This window comes from Gopherus evgoodei, unplaced genomic scaffold (assembly GCF_007399415.2).
Source record: "Gopherus evgoodei ecotype Sinaloan lineage unplaced genomic scaffold, rGopEvg1_v1.p scaffold_46_arrow_ctg1, whole genome shotgun sequence".
Taxonomy (NCBI): Eukaryota; Metazoa; Chordata; order Testudines; family Testudinidae; genus Gopherus; species Gopherus evgoodei.
This window is the reverse complement of record NW_022060067.1, coordinates 443384-468838: the sequence shown is the minus strand read 5'-3', so window position 1 is coordinate 468838 and position 25455 is coordinate 443384. Positions and strand designations below refer to the sequence as shown.

The window sequence follows — 25455 nt, the reverse complement described above, 5'->3', positions numbered from 1 at the left end:
GTGAAGCCTCGTACCCCTAAGGCTGGGAGGTCTGCTGCCACCACTGATAAGAAACGTAGGGTAGTGGTGGTTGGAGACTCTCTGCTGAGGGGGACGGAGACACCCATCTGTCGCCCTGACCGTTCATCCCGGGAGGTATGCTGCCTGCCAGGGGCCCGTATCCGAGATGTTACAGAGGCTTTGTCGAGGATTATCCGGCCTTCTGACTACTATCCCATGCTACTCATCCATGTGGGCACAAATGATACTGCGAGGTGTGACGCTGAGCAGATCAAGAGTGACTACAGGGCTCTGGGAGTACGGGTTAAGGAGTTTGGAGCGCAGGTGGTATTCTCTTCGATTCTTCCTGTTGAAGGTAGGGGTCCGGGCAGAAACAGATGCATCGTGGAGGTGAATGCCTGGCTGCGAAGATGGTGTCGCCAGGAGGGCTTTGGCTTCCTCGACCACGGGATGCTATTTGAGGAAGGACTGCTAGGAACAGATGGCGTTCACCTTTCGAAGCGGGGAAAGGCCTTATTTGCGCACAGACTGGCTAACCTAGTAAGGAGGGCTTTAAACTAGGTTCGACGGGGACAGGTGAGCAAAGCCCACAGGTAAGTGGGGAACAAGACCTGGGAGATGGGTTGGAAACAGGAGGGAGCACGGGCTATAATGGCAGAGAGAAAGGAGGGTCAGGGTGAAGCTGGGAGGCAAGATCAAACCAGTATCTTAGATGCCTTTATACAAATGCAAGAAGTATGGGTAATAAGCAGGAAGAACTGGAAGTGCTAATAAATAAATACAACTATGACATTATTGGCATTACTGAAACTTGGTGGGATAATACACACAACTGGAATGTTGGTGTGGATGGGTATAGTTTGCTCAGGAAGGATAGACAGGGGAAAAAGGGAGGAGGTGTTGCCTTATATATTAAAAATGTACACACTTGGACTGAGGTGGAGATGGACATAGGAGACGGAAGGGTGGAGAGTCTCTGGGTTAGGCTAAAAGGGGTAAAAAACACAGGTGATGTCGTGCTGGGAGTCTACTACAGGCCACCTAATCAGGCGGAAGAGGTGGATGAGGCTTTTTTCAAACAACTAACAAAATCATCCAAAGCCCAAGATTTGGTGGTGATGGGGGACTTCAACTATCCAGATATATGTTGGGAAAATAACACCGCGGGGCACAGACTATCCAATAAGTTCCTGGACTGCATTGCAGACAACTTTTTATTTCAGAAAATTGATAAAGCTACTAGGGGGGAAGCTGTTCTAGACTTGATTTTAACCAACAGGGAGGAACTTGTTGAGAATTTAAAAGTAGAAGGAAGCTTGGGTGAAAGTGATCATGAAATCATAGAATTTGCAATTCTAAGGAAGGGTAGAAAGGAGTACAGCAGAATAGAGACAATGGATTTCAGGAAGGCGGATTTTGGTAAGCTCAGAGAGCTGATAGGCAAGGTCCCATGGGAATTAAAACTGAGGGGAAAAACAACTGAGGAAAGTTGGCAGTTTTTCAAAGGGACGCTATTAAGGGCCCAGAAGCAAGTTATTCCGATGGTTAGGAAAGATAGAAAATGTGGCAAAAGACCACCTTGGCTTACTCTTGAGATCTTGCGTGACCTACAAAATAAAAAGGCGGCATATAAAAAATGGAAACTAGGTCAGATCACGAAGGATGAATATAGGCAAATAACACAGGAATGCAGAGGCAAGATTAGAAAAGCAAAGGCACAAAATGAACTCAAACTAGCTATGGGAATAAAGGGAAACAAGAAGACTTTTTATCAATACATTAGAAGCAAGAGGAAGACTAAGGACAGGGTAGGCCCACTGCTCAATGAGGAGGGGGTAACAGTAACGGGAGACTCGGAAATGGCAGAGATGCTTAATGACTTCTTTGTTTCGGTCTTCACTGAGAAGTCTGAAGGAATGTCTAGTATAGTGAATGCTTACGGGAAGAGGGTAGGTTTAGAAGAGAAAATAAGGAAAGAGCAAGTAAAAAAGCACTTAGAAAAGTTAGATGCCTGCAAGTCACCAGGGCCTGATGAAATGCATCCTAGAATACTCAAGGAGTTAATAGAGGAGGTATCTGAGCCTCTAGCTATTATCTTTGGGAAATCATGGGAGACGGGGGAGATTCCAGAAGACTGGAAGGGGGCAAATATAGTGCCCATCTATAAAAAGGGAAACAAAAACAACCCAGGAAACTACAGACCAGTTAGTTTAACTTCTGTGCCAGGGAAGATAATGGAGCAGGTAATCAAAGAAATCATCTGCAAACACTTGGAAGGTGGTAAGGTGATAGGGAATAGCCAGCATGGATTTGTAAAGAACAAATCGTGTCAAACTAATCTGATAACGTTCTTTGATAGGATAACGAGCCTTGTGGATAAGGGAGAAGCGGTGGATGTGATATACCTAGACTTTAGTAAGGCATTTGATACAGTTTCGCATGATATTCTTATAGATAAGCTAGGAAAGTACAATTTAGATGGGGCTACTATAAGGTGGGTGCATAACTGGCTGGATAACCGTACTCAGAGAGTAGTTGTTAATGGCTCCCAATCCTGCTGGAAAGGTATAACAAGTGGGGTTCCGCAGGGGTCTGTTTTGGGACCGGTTCTGTTCAATATCTTCATCAACGATTTAGATGTTGGCATAGAAAGTACGCTTATTAAGTTTGCGAACGATACCAAACTGGGAGGGATTGCAACTGCTCTGGAGGACAGGGTCAAAATTCAAAATGATCTGGACAAATTGGAGAAATAGTCTGAGGTAAACAGGATGAAGTTCAATAAAGATAAATGCAAAGTGCTCCACTTAGGAAGGAACAATCAGTTTCACACATACAGAATGGGAAGAGACTGTCTAGGAAGGAGTATGGCAGAAAGAGATCTAGGGGTCATAGTGGACCACAAGCTTAATATGAGTGAACAGTGTGATACTGTTGCAAAAAAAGCAAACATGATTCTGGGATGCATTAACAGGTGTGTTGTAAACAAGACACGAGAAGTCATTCTTCCGCTTTACTCTGCGCTGGTTAGGCCTCAACTGGAGTATTGTGTCCAGTTCTGGGCACCGCATTTCAAGAAAGATGTGGAGAAATTGGAGAGGGTCCAGAGAAGAGCAACAAGAATTATTAAAGGTCTTGAGAACATGACCTATGAAGGAAGGCTGAAGGAATTGGGTTTGTTTAGTTTGGAAAAGAGAAGACTGAGAGGGGACCTGATATCAGTTTTCAGGTATCTAAAAGGGTGTCATCAGGAGGAGGGAGAAAACTTGTTCACCTTAGCCTCCAATGATAGAACAAGAAGCAATGGGCTTAAACTGCAGCAAGGGAGATTTAGGTTGGACATTAGGAAAAAGTTCCTAACTGTCAGGGTAGTTAAACACTGGAATAGATTGCCTAGGGAAGTTGTGGAATCTCCATCGCTGGAGATATTTAAGAGTAGGTTAGATAAATGTCTATCAGGGATGGTCTAGACAGTATTTGGTCCTGCCATGAGGGCAGGGGACTGGACTCGATGACCTCTCGAGGTCCCTTCCAGTCCTAGAGTCTATGAGTCTATAAACCAGACAATGACTGGGTTCTGGTAATCCCACAACAAAGAAAGTACCTTCTGTTAAGATGGGTACATGGGTCACTTGTGGGAGGTCACGCGTGTGAGGTCACTCAAAACTCGAGGAGGCACTGGAAAGGCTTAAAAAACTGGGATGGTGGCCGGAAATGAGAGAGGATTTGAAGTTGTATATTCATGGCTGTTTAACATGTGCTAAGCAGGATCCAGCCAGACGGAAAAGACGAGTAGAATTAAAGCATCAAGCCTTAAAGGGACCCCTGCAATGATTACAGGTGGATTTTGTGGGGTCCCTATCTATCACCCCCACAAAACATAGATTTTTGTTCATAATTGTAGATAGCTTCAGTAAGTGGGTAGAAGCATTTCCTACCAAACAGGAGGCTACTTAGACTGCAGCAAAAGTATTAGTAACTGAGATTTTTCCACAGTGGGGGCTGCCACATAGCATTGATTCTGATAATGGCCCTGCTTTTATAGGACAGGTGTATCGTGACATGGGTACCTGGGCTGGTATTCCCCTACCGCTACACATTCCCTACCACCCACAAGCAGGGGGACAGGTGGAAAGGATGGATAATCTCCAAAGTTGAACTGTCTAAGGAATGTAATGACTTAGGAACAAACTGGGACGTGGTATTCCCATGGGTCCTTATGAGGATCTGTAGTTGGCAAAACCGCATGACAGGGTTTAGCCCATATGAAATTCTTTTTGGAAGACCAATGCCAGGTTAGGAAAATTGATTGTATCCCCCAGAATGGGAAACCCTTACAGCATTGGCCACCACAACTTGGATGAATAGCTTTAAGTATTGGTTGGGTACTGTCCAGGGAGCGGCTGCAGCACAGCAAGCAATGGAACAGCAAACAATGAATCAGGCATTTGATGGACATAGTGACATCAGACAATGGAAAATCGGAGATCAGCTGATGGCCAAAGTAGAACCGCCTCCCAGGAAAAAGTTTCCCAAGAAAGTATCAGAGGGTTAGCCGTGTTAGTCTGGATCTGTAAAAGCAGCAAAGAATCCTGTGGCATCTGACGAAGTAAGTATTCACCTACGAAAGCTCATGCTCCAAAACCTCTGTTAGTCTATAAGGTGCCACAGTATTCTTTGCTGCTTTTCCTAAGAAAGAATGGTCTGGGCCGTGGCCCATTTTAGATAAATTGGGGCCCTGCCTGTACTTGGTCGACATAGACGAACAGCCACGATGGAAGCATGCCATGCAATTAAAGGAATATAAGGGTTAAATATGCATGTTACATGTCTGTGCTTGCTTTACAGAAAAATACACAGGATAAGCGAAAAAGGTAAGTACCATGGAAACCTTCCAGTTAAATAATGGAAGTTTTACAAGCTTTAATCTTAGAGCTCCATCTGCACCCCGCTTATTGTTGTATGTTGCTTGGGGACAATTGAAACGCTTTGAATTGTCCAGACCTTATCCGGTCAGACAATTAAGTGCAAGAGGACAGTTTACTTGGGTTATTGGTAATATGATCGTCATCTGGTAGAACAACAAGGACACTTCCGTGTGAATACTGGACCAAGTAGGAAAACAGCCGTTGTGGATGTTAGGGCTAGGCATCTCATGGATTAATAATGTGCCCACTGCCCCTTTAGGAACAAGGTTCCTGTTCTTAAATCCACTAAGTGATCAGATCATACTGGCTTTGTTAGCTAGGGATTATACCCAGGAGGAGCCAGTGGAAAAGAAACAGAAGCGGCTGATATAAATGGTCCTATATTAGATACTATGGCTATGAAGTATTGTTGCTATTAAAAAAAAAACAAAAAACAAAAAAACTAACACTACCTTTCGTGTACCCATAAGAAAGAGGCGAGTGTTGCTTTGTATTTTTACAGGTTAAGATGCCAACATGGATATGGACCCTGGCAGGTGTTTTGGTGATAGCCCAAGACTCAAAGGGACTGGTCGATGTCATCAGGCTCAAACAAACACATTCGGTTACCAGGACCTTCTGGATCGAAACAGCAAATAACTCTGATGGATGGGAGATACCAAGTCAGCAGCACCCTATGAGGACTGTGTTAAAGTTGGTGAGTGAAACTGAGGGAAAGTGACAAATGGAAAACATCGTTAGGGTGCTGCCCTTTGCAATTCTGATGGTGTGGGGATGGACAGTTAAGAACGGTAGCCAAACTCAATGTGTTCCCGTCCCAGAGCCTGAGAAAGCGCGAAGACGAATTGAAAAGGAACTGACCTTAAGTAAAGAGACACAGGGGGAGTATGCATGCTGTTGGAAGGTTGATGTTGTTGTTAATTGTAAACCCATTGATATTACTGCCCTTCCTAACCCAACTTCCGACAATGTTTTTCCCGGTATTGCACCACAACACGATGAACATAATATAAACAAGGAAAGGAAGCGAGCAACTCCGGATATGGAGCACGCTCTAGTGGCACCAAAGCAAATTGTGGAGGGATATCTTACAGGAATGGTGGGGGAGGATCTTACTCTAACATGCATTATACAGCCACACCTGCTTGAGACCAATGCAGTCTATTTGGATTGGTTTCAAGCAATAAACCCAGTAATCAGTTACATTGAAGGACAGGTAAAAACATATGGGGACTGGCTAAGTAGGGTGGAATTTACAAATGTGCAAAATAAGTGGAGTGTATCAATCTGTATTCGCAATATACAACTAAGAGATGCAGGTACATACACAGGGACTTGGTCTATAACCCCGAGTACCAGTAAATGCATTTACCATGTGCAGGTCTGTAAGGATGCCTGTCCCACAACAGCCCCCATGCCACCTCCTTCCATTCCTCCACACATTGATACTACCCCGAAGAAAGGATGCCCAATTACACAACCATGGCCTATATCGGGGATCTTCCTACACCCTACTGCGGAATATATGGTGGAGAACGTAGGATGGCTTTACATGCCAATAAAACCGGATTTTGCAGGTATGGCCATGCCAGAGCAATTGGTTTAGCTCTGAAATGCAGATGCAGTTACAACTCTGGAAGGGCTTTCAAATTGTCCCACAACAGAATAGAGACAGAAGAGATACTTTGGGAACAGCCCTGGGAGGTTCTAGCCTTGGCATGTCCCTATGGAAGTCGGCAGATATTGAAAATCTTAATTTGAAAATCAACACCATGGTGGATGGAATAGGCAAGGCAGTTAAAACAGGGGGAGGTATTAGTAGTCTATTACTGGACCAGCATGCAATCACTATTGATAATATGCATTTAATTGCGCAAGGGTTTAAACACCTAAATGCTACCATTTTGTCTCTTATCAACAGTATACAAAACAATGATGTTTCACTGGCAGTGGCCTGTATGGCCTATGGCAATAGGGTAATAGAGATAGTACAGCAAAGTTTTCCGCAGTTGCAGCTTCAAAATTGGCTATGTATCTTAGACCATGCAGCCATCACAAAACAAATACAACAACAGGGCATAACCCATACGGTGCCTTTCTTTCTACAATTTGCTAAATTTGATAAGATTCCAAGACGGGATCAGGAGGAGGGTAAAAGCATACACCTCATGATGGCAGTGCCTAGATGGGTACAAGAGGCAGTTAAGGTATACTAAGCAAACAGTGTGGAGACGCTGGTAAATAAGACGTATGTGCAACACTACTCCACTGTGCACCTGGTAGCTGAAACTGGCTCAGAAATCAATCAAGCGTGTTGCACAAAACATCATGGATGGTGGCTGTGTGAGTGCTATGCCAAAATTGACATTAATGCCAATAGGAAAGGCTGGGCACAACTAGTACAAAAGGAATTGGTTACTGAGGTAGTGCGAATTCAGGACATGGCCTCTGTCATAGGTTATCACAATTTCTCCATAGATGGCAATGTCTGCCCCACAAGTGAGGCAGGATTCTGTCTGCCTGTGACAAGCATTATTCAAATAGGAGCCCATGCCTTTTGGCCAACAAGAAAGGGTAATGCTGTCACTGAAACGGTCATCCTACATGAACACCTACAAAACTTATTAATTGATCTGTTCCCCCCCGTGAAATTTTTACAACTAGGTATACATGAATTAGTAGCAAAAACTAAGTAATCCCTAATACCTATAACTCAATTGATCCAACAGCAAATAAGTGAAATTGATACGGTGCAAAGAGAGGTGGAAACACCTTGGTGGGAAATCCCAGAGGATGTGACTTTACATCCAGTGGTCCGCACTCTGAACGTACTCCTAATGGGGATCCAGGCCCTAACTGTTATGGTTTTAATAGGAATGTGCTGCTATATGATCTGTCAAACAAAGAAAGCTAAGCTACAAGGTTGAGTAAATAAGGGAATGGAAATGGCAATCAACACTGCTGTGGTACACCCGAACAATCATTTCATAGAGTGAGGAGTTAAGGCACACTAACAAATATGTTATGACAAAATACATACATACCTACATTACAAATATATAGAACATATATTCCATAAGTTACATTTATATCCTTGGTATAGTTTCTATATCCCTACGAAGCCCTCAGTAAGACAACAGATAGACTACTGATCCCCGCGTACGTATGGTCCCAGGCCTAACATTCCCAGGCCCACCATAAGGGACTAAAAAATAATTGGATAATAAAATCTGTCTATCAGTCGCACGAAGGAATGTGCAGACTAGAAAGACAGATGGGGCATTAGCGTATGGATGGTAAAATAAGGTAGCCACATAACAGTGTTTAGCCCACTGGCTTATCCTTAGTCCATGCATTATGCTTTTCCGGGATGATGGGTAAACATCCTCCCCATAAAAAGACAAAAAGTGGGGGAATATAGTAAGTGAAGGCCCTGATAAAGGCCCAGCATGAGGTCTGAGCTAAAGTAATGGTCAAGACTTTGCTATCATAAAGCAAAGTTAGGCGGTGAGCAAGAGGCAGGCCCTGCTCACAGAAGCAGGCAAAAAAGGGCTGATGTTGCATAAACATATATCCACCTAGTGTATTGAAGTGTAAACACGGTACCAGAACACCCTACGCTGGAACATGGCACAGATAATAAGGAACAGACTGACCCATCCCAATGACAAGGCCAAAAGGGTAATATGATGGATAGAGTTGTTCTGTTCGAACCAACATGTACAAGGTGAGACGCGGCACCTTACTACGTAGAAGGGTTGTACCTTGCTATGTAGAGGGGTTGCACCTCATACGTCAGGAGTGATGTGTAACTTGTTTATACCTGTGTATAAGAATGTATCCCTGGGGCGATGTCTTGGTCTGGCCGAGGGGGCAGTGGAAAGTCCCACCACTGACTGAGCCAAGTCCATTGACCGGGGGCACATACTCGTAGTATGTCCTGTAGAGTAAAAATCTAGAGGGAACTATTATTGTGTCCAATACGGCAATAAACCTGGCCGAAGTGCCTTTGTACCTTACTAGACTCTGTGGTCATTGGGGGTTCTCTTCGGGTCTACTGTGTCAGCTATCTTCGAAGACCTGGGACAACACACAGAGGGAACACACGCACGCAGCTGAGAGATATCAACATTGAACAGAGCAGAGCACCACACCGGTAGGCATCTGACAACACAAGGGACTGGCCTAGATGACCTGTCGAGGTCCCTTCCAGTTGTAGAATTCTATGAACCAAAGGCCAGAGAAGAACAAAATCCAAGGAGTCACTATGGGGGATTCTCCCTGTCACTGTTCCCAAGAGAGCTCTCTCAGGTTTACAAAGTGGTTTGATGCTCCAGCCCTTATACAGTCTCTCCTAGGAGTGCCCCTTTCATGGGCTGGGCCTAGTTTTAGCCTTTGGGAAGTGTGACCCCGGGGGCTCTGAGACTGGGCCTTCTTGCCTCAGCACATCTTGTTTCTTTCTGTGGCTGCCCAGTGAGTCCAAATGAGTAGATACTCCTGACAGAGACTGTGAACATAAGAGCTGCCCACTGCATCAGACCAATGGTCCATCTAACTCAGTGACCAATGCCAAGTGCTTCAGAGGGAATGAACAGAACAGGTAATCATCAAATGATCCACTCCGTCACCCATTCCCAGCTTCTGGCAAACAGAAGCTAGAGACACCATCCCTGCCCATCCTGCCTGACACTGGCAGATGAGGTGTTAGCTCTTGCAAAAGTCCCCATGTCTTCATTGAACAGGGACAAATGCATAGCTGGAATCAGTCTGACTCACCTGTGTTAGTATTAGGGACTAGGATTATAAGAATGCGTTTACACTTTATTGAATGCTTTATTGAGTTGCTGCCTGGGTTAATATCTGACTAGTTGCATTGTGAGCCTCTGTGGCTCTGTAAATCACCAGACAGGAGAGAGACTTTACCTAGGCGAAGTGCTGACCGGCAACAGAATGTATTACACCCTGCCTGGCAGGAAAGGTTCATCAACATCAGAGAGACTATTATGGGATGTTCAAGATGACAAAAGACTGTTGTTGTGCTCTTGACTTCTCATTAGCTGAGTTTGCAGCTCAGAGCACGTGGCAGGAAGGGGATAAAAAAACCCATACAGAAGGAACTGATTATCTGTATGCTGCTTGGACCCGGAGGTGGGGGGGGGGCAAAGTTTCTAGGCATAAGCAAGGCATCCCCAGCTGACTAGCCTGCGTTAGTCCTAAGGAAGATATAGGGCTTACTTATAATAGAAGCTTCTATTACCTTTTTAAATTTAAGACTGTAACTTGTCTGCATCTATAGGATTACCTGCTTTAACTTCGTAAACAACTCTCCTTTCCTTTTAAATAAGTCTTAATACAGGTTATTACAGGACTGGTTACAAGTATTGTCTTTGTTGTGAGATCTAAAATTCAACTGACCTCAGTAAGTGACTGGTTTTTTGGAACAAAGTCAGGCTTGACAAAGCCCTGGCTGGGATGATTTAGTTGAGGATTGGTCCTGCTTTGAGCAGGGGGTTGGACTAGATGACCTCCCGAGGTTCCTTCCAACCCTCATATTCTATGATTCTATTACTGGCAGTAACCTGAACATTGCTGTGATTCGTGGGCTCAGGCAGTGGTTCTCAACTAGGGGACCTGAGCCCTCTGGGGGCCACTAGCAGGTTTCAGGGCAGACGCCAAGCAAGGCCAGCATTAGACACACTGAGGCCCAGGCAGAAAGCTTAAGTCCCAGCGCATGGGGCTGAAGTCCAGGGCCCTGAGCTTCACCACCTGGGGCTGAAGCCAAAGTCTAAGCAATGCAGATTTGTGGGGCCCCTGTGGCATGGTACCCCGAGAGGGGAAGAAAGTGCCAGGAAGACTCAGCCAGAGGGTTGAGCCCTGACATACTACTGGCTTAGAGGGTCTCTGCCAGTCAGGAAGGGCTAGCAGCGAGGGAAGACTGGAACTGATGGTTGGAGAGGTGAAGAGCTTTGGGGTATGGTGGGGGAAGAAGCATCTGGGACTAGATAACCCGGGGCTGGGCAGTCTCCATAGCGGACACTTGCTCCTCCTGTGCCCTTTCCACGCCCTCTTGCGAGCAGAGAATGACCAACCTGTTCCCACCCCCAGAGGTAGCCGTGTCTCAGGACTCTCCCCAGTTCCACCCACTAACTCTCTCCCCATTTGGGGTAGAGCTCGGGGTAACAAATTATCACCAAGATGAACCCAGCTGAATGCTGCCTGTTCTGGTGCCACAGGGGCTCTAGTGGGAGAAAGGCAGAACTGTAGCACTTCTCAGGCAGAATGTATCTTCTTCAAGCCAAAAAAAGAAATTCTGCACCAGACATGAATTCTGTGCATAGGCAGCGCTGCAGAATTCCCACATGAGTAACTCACACCTGGCACAAACAGAACCAGCTCACTCCCATCTCTTCTCCCTATGTGTCGAGTCCCAGAGCTGCTGCTGTCATTAATGCACACAGGCTTTCACTCCCGTTAGTGCTGGCAAGACCCAATCCAGTGACAGGACTGAACCCTTATTTTCCTATCACATGGGACAGTCTCCGCTGAGGGGGAGGTGAGATGGGGAGGGGGTACAAAGGGGAAAGTTGTTGTACCCATGTTGGTCCCAGGATAGCAAATAGGTATTTTTAATAGGTTCTAAAAAAATTACCTCACCCACCTTGTCTCTCCAAGAGATCTGAAAGTGGCAGAAGGAGACAAACAGGAAGACAGAGCTCAGGACTCTAAGCCAAACATTTCAAACCCCTGGAAGAAACTACATTTCCCTTCTGCCCCTGGGTATGTTTGGATCCTATATGAGGGATCACTCCATTCCCCTCACAGCAGCAAAGGGAGACTGCAGCCAGCCCCAGATGGTCCTTCCCAGTCCTGCGATGTTTGTTGTGACAAAGTTTGTGTGCGATGGGTGCACGGGCTGGGTACAGCTGGACCAATCTGCAGATTGGAAAGTCAGGGCAACTCCAGCACAGCTTGGGGGCTGTGGGAAGGGGGAGCAGTTCTGGAGCTGGGCCTCTGTCCTCTCTAGATCCCATGGCAGATGGCTCTGGCAGCATCAAGTGGGTCCATCACTGCAGGGGAAGATTGGGGTAGTGTCTGAGATCAGGGTGAGAATTGGAAGGGGGTCCATGCTCAAGAATGGGGGATGGAATTCACCTCCCCACCCCTCTGCAGAGCTCAGCAACTAGGGCCTTATCCAGTGAAGTGAATTTCACTCTGGGTGACTTTGAGTCAGCCACGGAAAGATCCTTGGGCCTTCAGGTTCCACACTGGCCACAGGAGTTGACTAGTTCTCCCTCCCCAGACGGCCGGGGGCAGCCAGAGGTAACTAGTGGGGTATGGGAATTAAAAGATGAAAATTCACTAAGAACAATGATATTTGTGCGTTTATTATTAAATCCCCAGACACCCACCAATCCCGTCCTCCTTCCAATGAGCTATAAATATCTAAGGGACTCAGCTACTGATCCTGCAGGCAGTTCCTGACCTTCTCCACTTTCTACAGCAGCACTTTTAACACCAGGGCAGGGAAACATGTAAATACTTTGAACGAAATTCCAGAAGCTGCTGAGCATGGAGAAGTTAAAATGAAACCAAGGTTCCATCTCTCCAAGGACCTGGCCCCTAGTGCAAAATAACAGACATTGTCTAGAAATCTGAAATGGCCACTTCATAACTGATAAAATGTTATTAATCTGTTCATTTCTGGGAATTACTCATAAGAGAAACAACCCAGTGATGGTGATATCCTGAGGAAAAGATCTCATGTGTCTTTAGATCATACCGATTTGTAACCTGGAACATTATACACTAAAATGCCTAATTCGTAGCCCTACGGTGATTGCCTAGTGTCACTACAGGGCAGAATTAAGGTTGGTGCCTTAGTTGTGAATTTCCATCCCCTAACATATTGCAACTGCGGTTAAGTGGGTTTGACAAAATTCATTTTGTCTATTTCTTTCTTCTAATTTCGATAGATTGCAATATTTATTTTTAAGCCCTTCTTTCAATGTTTACAATTTAAATGTTTAGAGCTGTGGGAAGTTATAGGAGTCCTCAGACAACAATTATTTAATTATAGTAACTGCTGAGATTCCAAAAGCCAAATCATATAATTGTTCAAAGAGAAATTGTCAATGTCACACGCAAAATATACAGTGTAAATATCCTTAAATCAAACTTCACTTTCTCCAGCAGCATTTCTGTATATTACCTATATAAATATTTTTTCATCTGTTTCTGTGTACAGTGAAATCAACATTTACTGCAATTTATTCATAAAAATCCAATCCTTTCAAGCATAATTTTAAGTAATGAAGTACTTGAATTCTTTCACTTCCTAGACTGGAACGTTTCATTTCAGGATAATTACACCCTCCCTGTGATGTCTTTTTCTCTCAGTACCATAACCCTCTTGTGATGTAGCTCTTGTCTCGGTGCTCTCCTGAGGCCAGTGGCATTATGATCAGAAGGTGACTCACTGACACATGAGCAGAGACACGTAGGGGAGGGTGGAGGACGAGGTAACAGAAGCCTACCAGGGTTGAACATGGCCCTAAGAACAAACGCCCTCTCAGTCTCTCCTCTCTCCCACCTCCCAGCGTCAGTAACTCGGATAAATCGTTCCTTGAAATCTAAATAGCCCCAGTTCAAGAGACTGTGATTAATGCAGGTACCTTAGGGGCTGCTGCACCAACCCCCTCCCTGGATGACGAGGATGAAGAATTTCAGTAAAAATGGGTTAGGCTGGGAGAAGGCACAGCTGATGTGAGACTGGGAGCCAAGTTGACCAGGAGGCCAGAACTCATGGAGTGTTTAGGAGAAGTCAACAGGACTGGGTAGAGGCATTTCAGAGTATTTTCCCCATTAACCATTCTGCCATGTATTTAACTTAGAAACTTTTCATTCCCATCTAAACACGTTGGAGCTAAGCTGAGTTGATGCATTTCCACTTACAGTGGTACAGTTTTTATTAGGTGTTTAATCAGATGCTCATGCAACACAAAGCTGTCAATGATGGGTGTGCTTTCATTCATTAAGTTGACTGTGCTGTTCATTGCTTTTAAAAAAAGATGGTGTGAGGGAGTGTCAATATTTTAGGCATTAAGAAATGGTAAGCAGGTGTCAGTTCCTTTCTTATGCGTTTCTCTCCTAATTTTAATGTCAGTTTTGAATGAGTACTAATACCATGTTGTTTTAATAGCAACAGGGTCCATTTGTATAATTGTTTGCAAGATTTCATTGGATATTGTGAACCAGCCGACTTCTTTTATTTTGAGATTCCTAAATACAACCCAGTGCACCACTCCTGAATGACTGCAAGCCCTGGCTGGTGACATGTTCCTTGGAGAGCTAACACCTGACGAGCCCTTTCGCCCTAAAAGCACGCCCCACCAGAAAACACAATAGGGAACCCGGTCATTACAGCCGACTATCACAAGGTACAGTTCTACCGGCTATGGGCCAACATTCAAATGGTTCTGTCTGTTTATCTTTCATTCAGCTTTGCAATTCTTAGATCCCATTTATAAACTGGAAGTGAAATAACAAAAGCAAGTTAAGAAGAGAGCGGCATCGGGCATAGGTGGGAGTAAAACAATAAATGGAAAGAACTGACTATGCAAAAAGGAACATCGCAAACTATCAGAGCCCCAGACCCCAGTCCAACTGAACCCACTCCAGCCAGGCATATCAAGCTGGGTCCCTGAAAAATAGCCCAGCCCGTCTGGTAGTGAACGCTGCATGTTCCAGGCAGAGCTACGGTGTGTGCGTCTGCTCTGCTGACATGCTGCTTTGGTACGGAATGCACCACGGAAACAGGGAGCAGAGACATGGACTCCTACAAAACACAATCCCAGATATACCTCCAATGTCGCATCCCCCCCCCACCTCCCCACTGTCTGCCATCCCCTCCCCCACCTTCACATGGCCATTCTCAGCCTATTGCTAACACTTCCTCCCAGCCTTCAGCACTATAAATACATAAAACGTGGTGTTACAAAAGGTAGATTGTGCCACAGAAACCTGATCTGGATGTCAGTGAGGTTTTTGATAACAGTTCCACATGGGAAACTATTCGTTAAATTGGAGAAGATGGGGATTAATATGAGAACCGAAAGGTCAATAAAGAATTGGTTAAAGGGGAGTCTACAGGGGGGTCATATTGAACGGTGAGTTGTCAGGCTGGAGGGAGTTACTAGTGGAGTTCCTCAGATCAGTCTTGGGACCGATCTTACTCACTTTTATTAGTGATCTTGGCACAAGAAATGGGAGTGGGACACAAAGCCGGGAGGGATTGCCAATATGGAGGAGGACAGGAAAATCATGCAAGAAAATCTGCATGGCCTTGAAAGTTGGAGTAGTAGAAATGGGATGAAAATGAACAGTGAACAAATTCTAGTTGTTAGTCCCCAAGTGCATAATTTTGCAATAAGCTGGGGATTTTTGTCAATTGGAAGTGACAGAGGAGGAGAAAGACCTGGGTGTATTGGTTGATAAAAGGATAATTATGAGCTGCCAATGTGATGCAGTCATGAAATAGGTTAATGCAGTCCTAGGATGCATCAGGCAAGGTATTTCCAGCAGACACATGAAAGAGTTAGTACTGTTATACAAGGAACTGATGAGAACTCATCTGAAATACATCTCTACCTTCTGCCCTTAAAGTCTCTGAGTCTATAAACTGTGCCTTGTGTTGCACAGACACTGATGGAGATCAGGGCCCCATGGTGCAGCACATGGCAGAGAACCTGACTGAGATCAGCACCCCCATTCTGCTGGGCACAGACAGAGAAGGACAATCCTTGCCCCAAGGAGATCACAATCCAAGGAGACAATGGGTAGGAGGAAAACAGAGAGGGGCTGTGACTTCCCCAAGGTCACCAAGCAGGACAGGGACAGAGCCAGGAACATACCCCGTTAACGCCAGAGCCACATCACCCACAGCCTGGAAAGGTCCCCACACCCCATTGTATTAAGCTGCAGGAAGAGGTGGTTTGTCCATGGATGCACAGGCTGTCTTGGCAGGGCAGCTCAGCTGCAGTCCCTGCACACAGCTGGGTGTGTGTGTCATGAGTCAGGAGAAGTCAGTGTCTGGTCCTGTGGGGCTGTGCTCCTGGCTCATACCTCCAGCACTCACTGCTGCCCCTCCCTTACCAGCTGCACTGGTCAGCCAGCCCCAGGCCTCTGTGAGGTCACTGCCCCTCCCATCCCACCACTTCAAACCTTCAAACAGGGACATGGTGCACCAGTGCCAGAGTGCACTAGTGTAAATTCTGTCTGTACTAAGGGTTTGCACCAGTGCCTAAAACACCAGGGTGGCAGAGACCTTCAGTGCCCAAACAGCAGTACGGTGGCACTAGAACTGGGATTTAGTTCTAGCTCTATCACAGACCTTGCGCACATCAATGTTTCTCCTCCCAACTTTAGTCTCTTTACCCAGCTGCCCACTCACTGGGGACTCCTCTCTCCACAGCTGCTCACCACTAAAGTCTGTGTGGGTGTCACCAGAGCTGAGCTAGTTCAGCTCTGGAAAGTCTTACAAGGGGGGCTGTGGTGTCTCTTTTCCTGGAAGTTTTTAAGAACAGGTAGGAGAAACCTCTGTCACAGATAATCAACATATACTTGGTCCTGCCTCGGCAGAGAGAGCTGGACTTGATGACATCTTGAGATCCTATCCAGCCCTACATTTCAAGGAGGCTATGCGATATATATATATATAAAACAATAGACAGAGAAAAACCGCACAACAACATGATGTCAGGCCATTCAAAAAAACAACAAAACAAAAAACTACATTGTACAGCATAAAATGACACAAAACTAAGGAGAAGAAAGCAACAGAATGCAAACTGATACACCTTAGGACAAAAGTACAGAATGCAAAATAGCTCAACTCAAACCAATATAACACAGACAACAAACAAGCTGAGGCAAAACAGTGCACCATAAAACTATGCAACACAACATGGTGCATCATAGTTCCAAAAGGCACCATGCAAAACAGCTCAGGGTAGAACAGGGCTGTCATGGCTTAAACCCCCACTCTGAACCTTAGCGTCCAAAAGATGGGGTACCAGCATGAATTCCTCTAAGCTCAGTTACCAGCTTAGAACCTGTAGCGTTGCCACCAACCAGGAATTCCAGCGCCTGGTACACTCTGGTCCCCCCAAAACCTTGCCCGGGGACCCCCAAGACCCAGTCCCTCTGGATCTTCACAAAAGGAAAGTAAACCCTTTCCCTTACTGTTGCCTCTCCCAGGCATCCCCTCCCTGGTTTACCCTGGAAGATCACTGTGATTCAAACTCCTTGAAGCTTAAAACAGAGAGGAAAATTCACCTTCCCCCCTCCTTCTCTCTCCCCCTCCCAGACTCTCCCTGAGAAAGTAATCCTAACACAGAGAGAAATTAACCTCTCTCTCCCCCTTCCCTCCTTTCTCCCCACCAATTCCCTGGTGAATCCAAACCCAGTCCCCTGGGGTCTCACACCAGAATAAAATAACAATCAGGCTCTTAAACAAGAAAAGCTTTTAATTACAGAAAGAAAAAAAGTAAATATTATCTTTGCAATCTTAAAATGGAATATATTACAGGGTCTTTCAGCTATAGACACTGGGAATACCCTCCTAGCCTAAGTATACAAGTACAAATTAAAATCCTTTCAGTAAAACACAAGTTTGAACTCCTTCCAGCCAAATACACATTTGCAAATAAAGAAAACAAACATAAGCCTAACTCGCCTCATCTACCTAGTACTTACTATTCTGAGCACATAAGAGCCCGTATCAGAGAGATTGGAGAGAAACCTGGCTGCACGTCTGGTCACTCTCAGAACCCAGAAACAACACCAACCAAACACTAACAGCACACACAAACACTTCCCTCCCTCAAGATTTGAAAGTATCCTGTCCCCTGATTGGTCCTCTGGTCAGGTGACAGCCAGGCTCACTGAACTTGTTAACCCTTTACAGACAAAAGAGACATGAAGTACTTCTGTTCTATTAACCCTTAACTATCTGTTTATGACAAGGACACAGCACAAAAGAGAATTATTTCAATGTAGGCCTAGAAGGGATCTTGAGAGGTTGTCTACTCCAGCCCTCTGTGCTGAGGCAGAACCTAGTATCCCTAGACATTCCCAGATCGGTGGATTTCTAACCTGGTGTTAAAAACTTTCAGTGAAGGAAATTTCACAGCCTCCATTGGAAGCCAACGCAAGGCAAACATAGACCAAAACAACACTGTACACACACACGGTGGGCTTGTGGATAAGGTGAGAGGCAAGAATTCAAACAATCTGGGTTCAGTTCCCAGTTTTGCCCCCAATTCTCCATGCAAACTTGAGCAAATTACTTCAGCTCTCTGAGCTTCAGTTTCCCCATCTGTAAAATGGAGAGTCGCCTCCCACCATTGGCCTATTTAGCCTTTGAGCTTTTTGTGGCAAGGCCTCTCTGTCCCTGTGGGCAGGTCGACACTGCAGTCAGACACCGGCGGCTGGCCTGTGCCCGCTGACGTGGGCTCACATGGCTCAGGCTGTGGGGCTGTTTAACTGTGGTGTCCATGTTCCGGCTGGGGCTGCAGCCCAAGGCCTGGCACCCTCCCACCTCGCAGGGTCCGACAGCCTGGCTCCAGCCTGAGCCCAGACATCTACACTGCAATTAAACAGCCCCTTCGGCTGATCCTGTGAGCCTGAGTCAGCTGGCATGGACCAGCTGGGGATTTTTGACAGCAGGGTAGAGATACCCTTGGTGTCTTTTCCGCATCTGTCACAATGGGGACTCTGATCTTGGTCAGTGTCTGTGTAGAGCCCTGCACAACAGGACGCCTGATCTCAGTTGGGGACTCTGCAGCTCCCAGCATTACAGGATCCCTGATTTTGTTTAGGGCCCCTGCAGCAACTGGCAAAATGTGGGGGCAGGATCTCCATCAGGGTCTGTGCAGTGCATAGCACAGTGGTGGGGTGTGATCTTTGTTAGGGTCAGTGCAATGCCAGACCCAACGGGGACACAGATCTCAGTCGAGGTCTCTGAAGTGCCCAGAACAATGGAGGCAGTGGTTTGGGTCGCAGTCGTGCGCTGCCTGGCACAAGGGGGGCCATGATCTCAGTGCAGGTCTCAGTTTTACCTGGCACAACAGTGGGGTCTGATCTCACCTGGGGTCTCTTCAGTGCCTGGCAGAACAGGGCCCAGGTCTCAGTTGGGGTCTCTTCAGCAGGTGTCACAACAGAGCCACGATCAGTACGATAGGAGCCCTGATCTCAGTCACACACCTGGAGAGAAAAGCGGGAAGATTTTCAAGAATTTGCTATCAGTATTTCAGAATTGAGGAGAAAATGGGGCACAAACTAAATATTTGCCAATATAAGGGACAAGCATCAACATGTGAGGAGATTTTATGTCACCATTCAACAGTTCAAGAGAAAAAAGGGGAAATTGGAGGGGATTATACAGCGATATTGAATCAACAACAGGATGGGACGGATTCATCTTGCCTCACACTCACAGGGCCAGGAGGGAGCCCTGGGTGATGTCTTTTCACAGGGGAAAGGAGCGGGGCTGGAGGCAGAAGGTCCCTGGCAGCAGGGAGGGGCTGGCAATGGGGTCTGGGAATGTGACTAGCAGGTAGTGGGGGGGTGGAGGAGGAGTAGCTGGACTGGGAAACCTGGGGCTGGGCCATCTCCATGGGGGACACTTGCTCCTCCCTCCCCTTCCTGGCCCTTCCCACGCCCTGTTGCCAGCAGAGAGGGGCCCCCCCCAGCCCAGCCCAGCGGTGTCCCTGTCTCAGGGCCCCCCCAGTCTCTGCCCAGTTCAGAAATCACTTGGGGGAACCATTTCCCACCCACACAAGGACAAATCCCTGCAGGTGAAAATGGGGGAAACACCCCAAACCTGAGATCTGAACTGGCCATTGGCGAAGGGCAGAGAAAATGGGGCACAATGGGGGGAGGGGAACAGGGAACTTGCTCAGGGGTTTGGGGGAGGGGGGGTCACCCTGGGTGCTGCTCGTTGCTCTCTAGGGAGAAATGGGGCAGGGCGGGAGAGGAGGGGGGTCCCCACGGGGGGGGCAGCGGTAAATCCGAGGGGATCTCAGCCCCCCCCTTTCTCTCCCCGCTCCTCGGGGGTCACCTGCTCTTCTCCCCCCCCCATGTCCGGGCTGCACAGACATTTCCCACCCCCGCCCGCCCCTTTCCCACGCAGGGACCCCAGTGGGGCCGGGCCCCTCCCCCGCGGGGCCCCAGGGCAGAGCCTGGCCGGGCCGGGGGGCGCTGGGCTCCTGCGGGGACAGCAGCTCCGAGCCCCCCGCGGGCGCTGCCCCCCCCCCCGGGAGCAGATCCCGGCGCTGCGAGATGCCGGGTCCCCCCCGGACACTGGGGCAGAGTCACCGCCCGCCCCCCGGGGCTCGCTCCGGGACCTGGAGCTGCAGCTCCGCAGCGGGGCAGGGCCCGGGCGCGGGGGGGTTAATGAAGGGCTCTCCCGCCGCGATCTGCGCATGCCCAGAGCCCCCATGGCACAAACCCTTCTCCGGCCCCGGGAGAGGCGCCAACGGCCCCGCGCGAGCCAGGCAGAGCCGGAGCGACCAACTCTCCTTCGCAGCTCGGCCCCGCCTCCCGCCGACGTCACTTCCGCTCCGGTAGACGTCAGGAACTACATCTCCCAGCCTGCCCCGGGGCCGCTTCCGCTCTCTCCGGCCCAGCTAAGGGAGGCGCCAGGGATCCATCCTGGACCCTCCCCCCCGGTCATCCTTTCCCCCGGCCCCACCTCCTCTCCCGGCCTTTCTGTCGTTACACCGGCAGCGGGGCCATGGCCGGGGCCGGGAGCGCAGCGCGGGGCGGGCAGGGCCCGGGGCGCTGGGACACGCGGGGGGCAGACACGCTCCTGCCGGAGGGGGCTCAGGGCTGGGGTGTGGGGGGGCGGTTATTACGTGGGAGTCACAAGCCCGCCCAGCTCTGCCGCTCCCCGGAAAAAGGCGGGGGGGGGTGACAGGCAGCGGCTGGAAGAGAGAGCGGGGCCGGGGGAAAGGATGGTCCCTGGCGCCTCCCTTAGCTGGGCTGGAGAGAGCGGACGCGCCCCCGGGGCAGGCTGGGAGATGTAGTTCCTGACGCTCTCCGGAGCGGAAGTGACGTCGGCGGGGAGGCGGGGCCGGCTGCGAAGGAGAGTTGGTCGCTCCGGCTCTGCCTGGCTCGCGCGGGGCCGTTGGCGCCTCTCCCGGGGCCGGAGAAGGGTTTGTGCCGTGGGGGCTCTGGGCATGCGCAGATCGCGGCGGGAGAGCCCTTCATTAACCCCCCCGCGCCCGGCCCGGGCCCTGCCCCCCCCCCGCTGCGGAGCTGCAGCTCCAGGTCCCGGAGCGAGCCCCGGGGGGGGCCGGGCGGTGACTCCGCCCCAGTGTCCGGGGGGGACCCGGCATCCCGCAGCGCCGGGATCTGCTCCCAGGGGGGGCAGCGCCCGCGGGGGGCTTGGAGCTGCTGTCCCCGCTGGAGCCCAGCGCCCCCCGGCCCGGCCAGGCTCTGCCCTGGGGCCCCGCGGGGGAGGGGCCCGGCCCCACTGGGGTCCCTGCGTGGGGAAGGGGCGGGCGGGGGTGGGAAATGTCTGTGCAGCCCGGACATGGGGGGGGGGAGAAGAGCAGGTGACCCCCGAGGAGCGGGGGGAGAAGGGGGGGCTGAGATCCCCTCGGATTTACCGCTGCCCCCCCCGTGGGGACCCCCCTCCTCTCCCATCCTGCCCCCTTTCTCCCTAGAGAGCAGCGAGCAGCACCCAGAGTGACCCCCCCTCCCCCAAACCCCTGACAAGTTCCCTGTTCCCCTCCCCCCATTGTGCCCCATTTTCTCTCCCCTTCGCCAATGGCCAGTTCAGATCTCAGGTTTGGGGTGTTTCCCCCATTTTCACCTGCAGTGATTTGTCCTTGTGTGGGTGGGAAATGGTTCCCCCGAGTGATTTCTGAACTGGGCAGAGACTGGGGGGCCCCTGAGACAGGGACACCTCTGGGCTGCGCTGGGGGGCCACTCTCTGCTGGCAACAGGGCGTGGGAAGGCCCAGGAAAGGGAGGGAGGAGCAAGTGTCCCCCATGGCCACATTTCCAGTGTGCTCTGCATTTTAATTTGATTTTAAATGAAGTTTCTTAAACATTTTAAAAACTTTATTTACTTTACATACAACAGTAAGTTAGTTCTAGTTACAGACTTACAGAAAGAGACTGACTAAAAACATTAAAATGCATTACTGGCACGCAAAACCTTAACTCAGAGTGACTAAATGAAGACTCGGCACAGCACTTCTGAAAGGTTGCTGACCCCTTTACTAGTCACATTCCCAGACCCCGCTGCCTGCCCCTCCCTCACTCCAGCCCCACTCCTCTCCCTTGTGAAGGCCACATCACCCAGAGCTCCCTGCTGTCCATGTGAATGTGAGGCAAGAAGAATCCATCCCATTCTGTTGTTGATTCAATATCCTTATATAATCCTCTCCAATTTCCCCTCTTTTCTCTTGAGTGGTTGAATGGTGACATAAAATCTCCCCACATGATACTTCTCCCTTATATTGGCAAATATTTAGTTTGTGCCCCATTTTCTCCTCAGTTCTGAAATACTGATATTGAATTCTCAACATTTTTTTCTTTTCTCTGAAGGTGTGTGACTGAGATCAGGGCTTCTATCGTACTGAGCATGGCTCTGTTCACCGGGCGCTGCAGAGACCCCAACTGAGATCTGGGCCCTGTTCTGCCAGGCGCTGAAGAGACCCCAGGTGAGATCAGACCCAGAGCTGGTGCTTGCATTTAGGCGGCCGAGGCAATTGCTTAGGGCGCCAGAACTATTGGTTGGCAGCATTTTGCTGGAGGGGGCTGCAGGCGGCTCCGGTGGACCTGCCGCAGTAGGACCTGCAGACTGTTGGCTGCTCACACGGCTCCGGTGGACCGCCCGCAGGCACTACTGCGGCAGCTACACCGGAGCCGCAGGACCAGCGTGCGGAGCGGCGAAATTGCCGTGTGCTTAGGGCACTCAAACCTCTAGCACCGGTCCTGATCAGACCCCACATTGTGCCAGGTAAAACTGAGACCTGCACTGAGATCACGGACCCCCTTGTGCCAGGCAGCGCACGACTGTGACCCAAACTGATGCGTCTATTGTGCTGGGCACTTCAGAGACCTTGACTGAGATCTGTGTCCCCGTTGGGTCTGGCACTGCACTGACCCTGACCGAGATCACGCCCCACCACTGTACTGGGCACAGCACAGACCCTGACAGAGATCCTGCCCCCACATTTTCCAGATGCTGCAGGGATCCCAAACAAAATCATGGCTCCTGTAATGCCGGGAGTTGCAGAATCCCCGACTGAGGTCAGGCGAAGGGGCTGTTTAATTGCAGTGTAAGTGTCTGGGCTCAGGCTGGAGCCAGGCTGTCGGACCCTGCGAGGTGGGAGGGTGCCAGACCTTGGGCTGCAGCCCCAGCCGGAACATGGACCCACAATTAAACAGCCCCACAGCCTGAGGCATGTGAGCCCACGTCAGCGGGCACAGGCCAGCTGCTGGTGTCTGACTGCAGTGTCGACATGCTCATAGGTACAGGCCTTGCCCCAAAAAGCTCAGAGGCTAAACAGGCCAGTGGTGGGAGGCGACTCTCCATTTTACAGATGGGGAAACTGAAGCTCAGAAAGCTGAAGTAATTTGCTCAAGTTTGCATGGAGAATCTGGGGCAAAACTGGGAACCGAACTCAGATTGTTTGAATTCTTGCCTCTCCCCTTAATCTCAGGCCCAGCGTGTAGCGTTGTTTTGGTAGGTGTTTGCCTTGCATTGGCTTCCAAAGGAGGCTGTGGAATTTCCTTCACTGGAGGTTTTTCAGACCAGGTTAGAGATACACCAGTCTGGGAATGTCTAGGGATACTTGGTCCTGCCTCAGCACAAAGGGCTGGAGTAGACGACCTCTCAAGATCCCTTCCAGGTCTACATTGAAATAATTCTCTTTTGTGCTGTGCCCTGTTCTACGCTGAGCTGTTTTGCATGGACCATTTGGAACTGTGATTGCACCATCTTGTGTTGCATAGTTTTATGATGCATTGTTTTGCTTCAGCTTGTCTAGTGCCTGTGTTGTGCTGTGTTGGTTTGAGCTGAGCTCTTTTCCATCGTGTACTTGGCCCTAGGCTGTGTTAGTTTGCATTGGGTTGCTTTCTTTTCCTTTATATTGTCATTTTATGCTGTGGAGTGTATTTTTTTGTTGTTGTTTTTTCTGAATTGGCTGGCATTATTTAGTGGTGTTCTCGTTTTTTTTTCTGTATGGTTTGGTTTTATATGTATATATTTCATGGCATCCTAGAAATGTACAGCTGGACAGGACCTTAAGCTGTCATCAAGTCCAGCTCTCCCTACTGAGGCAGAGCCAAGTATATGGAGATTGTCCCTGACAGAGGTTTGTCCTACCTGTTCTTAAAAACTTCTAGGGAAAGACTCCACAGCCCCCCTTGTAAGACTATTCCGGGACTGAACTACCTTCAGCTCTGGTGACACCCACACAGACTTTAGTGGTGAGCAGCTCTGGAGAGAGAGTAGACCCCAGTGAGTGGGCAGCTGGGTAAAGAGACTAAAGTTGGGAGGAAAAACACTGATGTGTCCAAGCTCACCCAGGCTGTCCATGATGGAGCTAGAAATTGATCCCAGTTCTAGTGCCACCGTACTGCTGTTTTGGGCACTGAAGGTCTCTGCCACCCTGGTGTTTTAGGCACTGGTGCACACCCTTAGTATGGACAGAATTTACACTAGTGCCCTCTGATTGGTACCGGTGCACCATGTCCCGGTATGAAGCTTTGAGGTCGGGGGGGGGGGGGGGGGGAACAATAACCTTACTGAGGCCTGGTGGTGGCTGACCAGTGCAGCTGGTAAGGGAGGGGCAGCAGTGAGTGCTGTAGGTATAAGCCAGGAGCACAGCCCCACAGGGCTGGACACTGACTTCTTCTGACCCAGGGGACACACCCCAGCTGTGTGCAGGGACTGCAGCTGAGCTGCCCTGCCAAGACAGCCTGTGCATCCATGGACAAACTGCCTTTTCCTGCAGCCTAATACAATGAGGTCTGGGGACCTTTCCAAGCTGCAGGAGATGGGGCACTGGAGTTACTGGGGTCGGTTCCTGGATCTGTCTCTGACCTGCTTGGTGGCCTTGGGGAATGCACAGCCCCTCTCTGTTTTTCTCTTACAGATTGTGTATTTTAGGATTGTGATCTCTCTGGGACAAGGATGGTCCCACTCTATCTGTGCAGTGCCCAGCAGAATGGGGGTGCTGATCTCAGTCAGGTTCTCTGCCATGAGCTGCACTATGCTGCCCTGATCTCCATCAGTGTCTGTGCAGCACAAAGCACAGTTTGTAGACTCAGAGACTTTAAGGGAAGAAGGTAGAGGTGTATTTCAGATGAGGTCTCATCAGTGCCTTTTATAACAGTGCTAACCCTTTCATGTGTCTGCTGGAAATACATCGCCTGATGCATCCTAGGACTGCATTAACCTATTTCACAGCTGCATTATATTGGCAGCTCATAATTATCCTGTGATCAAC

The 25455-nt window shown here is 49.0% G+C and overlaps 1 long non-coding RNA gene across 4 annotated transcripts in view; it reads right to left on the bottom strand.

The window, feature by feature from the left end:
- Positions 1 to 20524, bottom strand: part of LOC115642840 — a 50848-nt gene extending 30324 nt beyond the window's left edge. For 3 of the 4 annotated variants that reach the window (XR_003998247.1, XR_003998246.1, XR_003998248.1), the window contains exons 1-2: positions 20437 to 20524; positions 19046 to 19190 (exon numbers count right to left, since the gene is read on the bottom strand). This is a non-coding gene — a long non-coding RNA (uncharacterized LOC115642840). The remainder of the gene's footprint in view (positions 1 to 19045; positions 19191 to 20436) is intronic. The other variant, XR_003998249.1, reaches the window with a different exon arrangement.
- Between the last annotated feature and the right edge of the window lie 4931 nt (positions 20525 to 25455).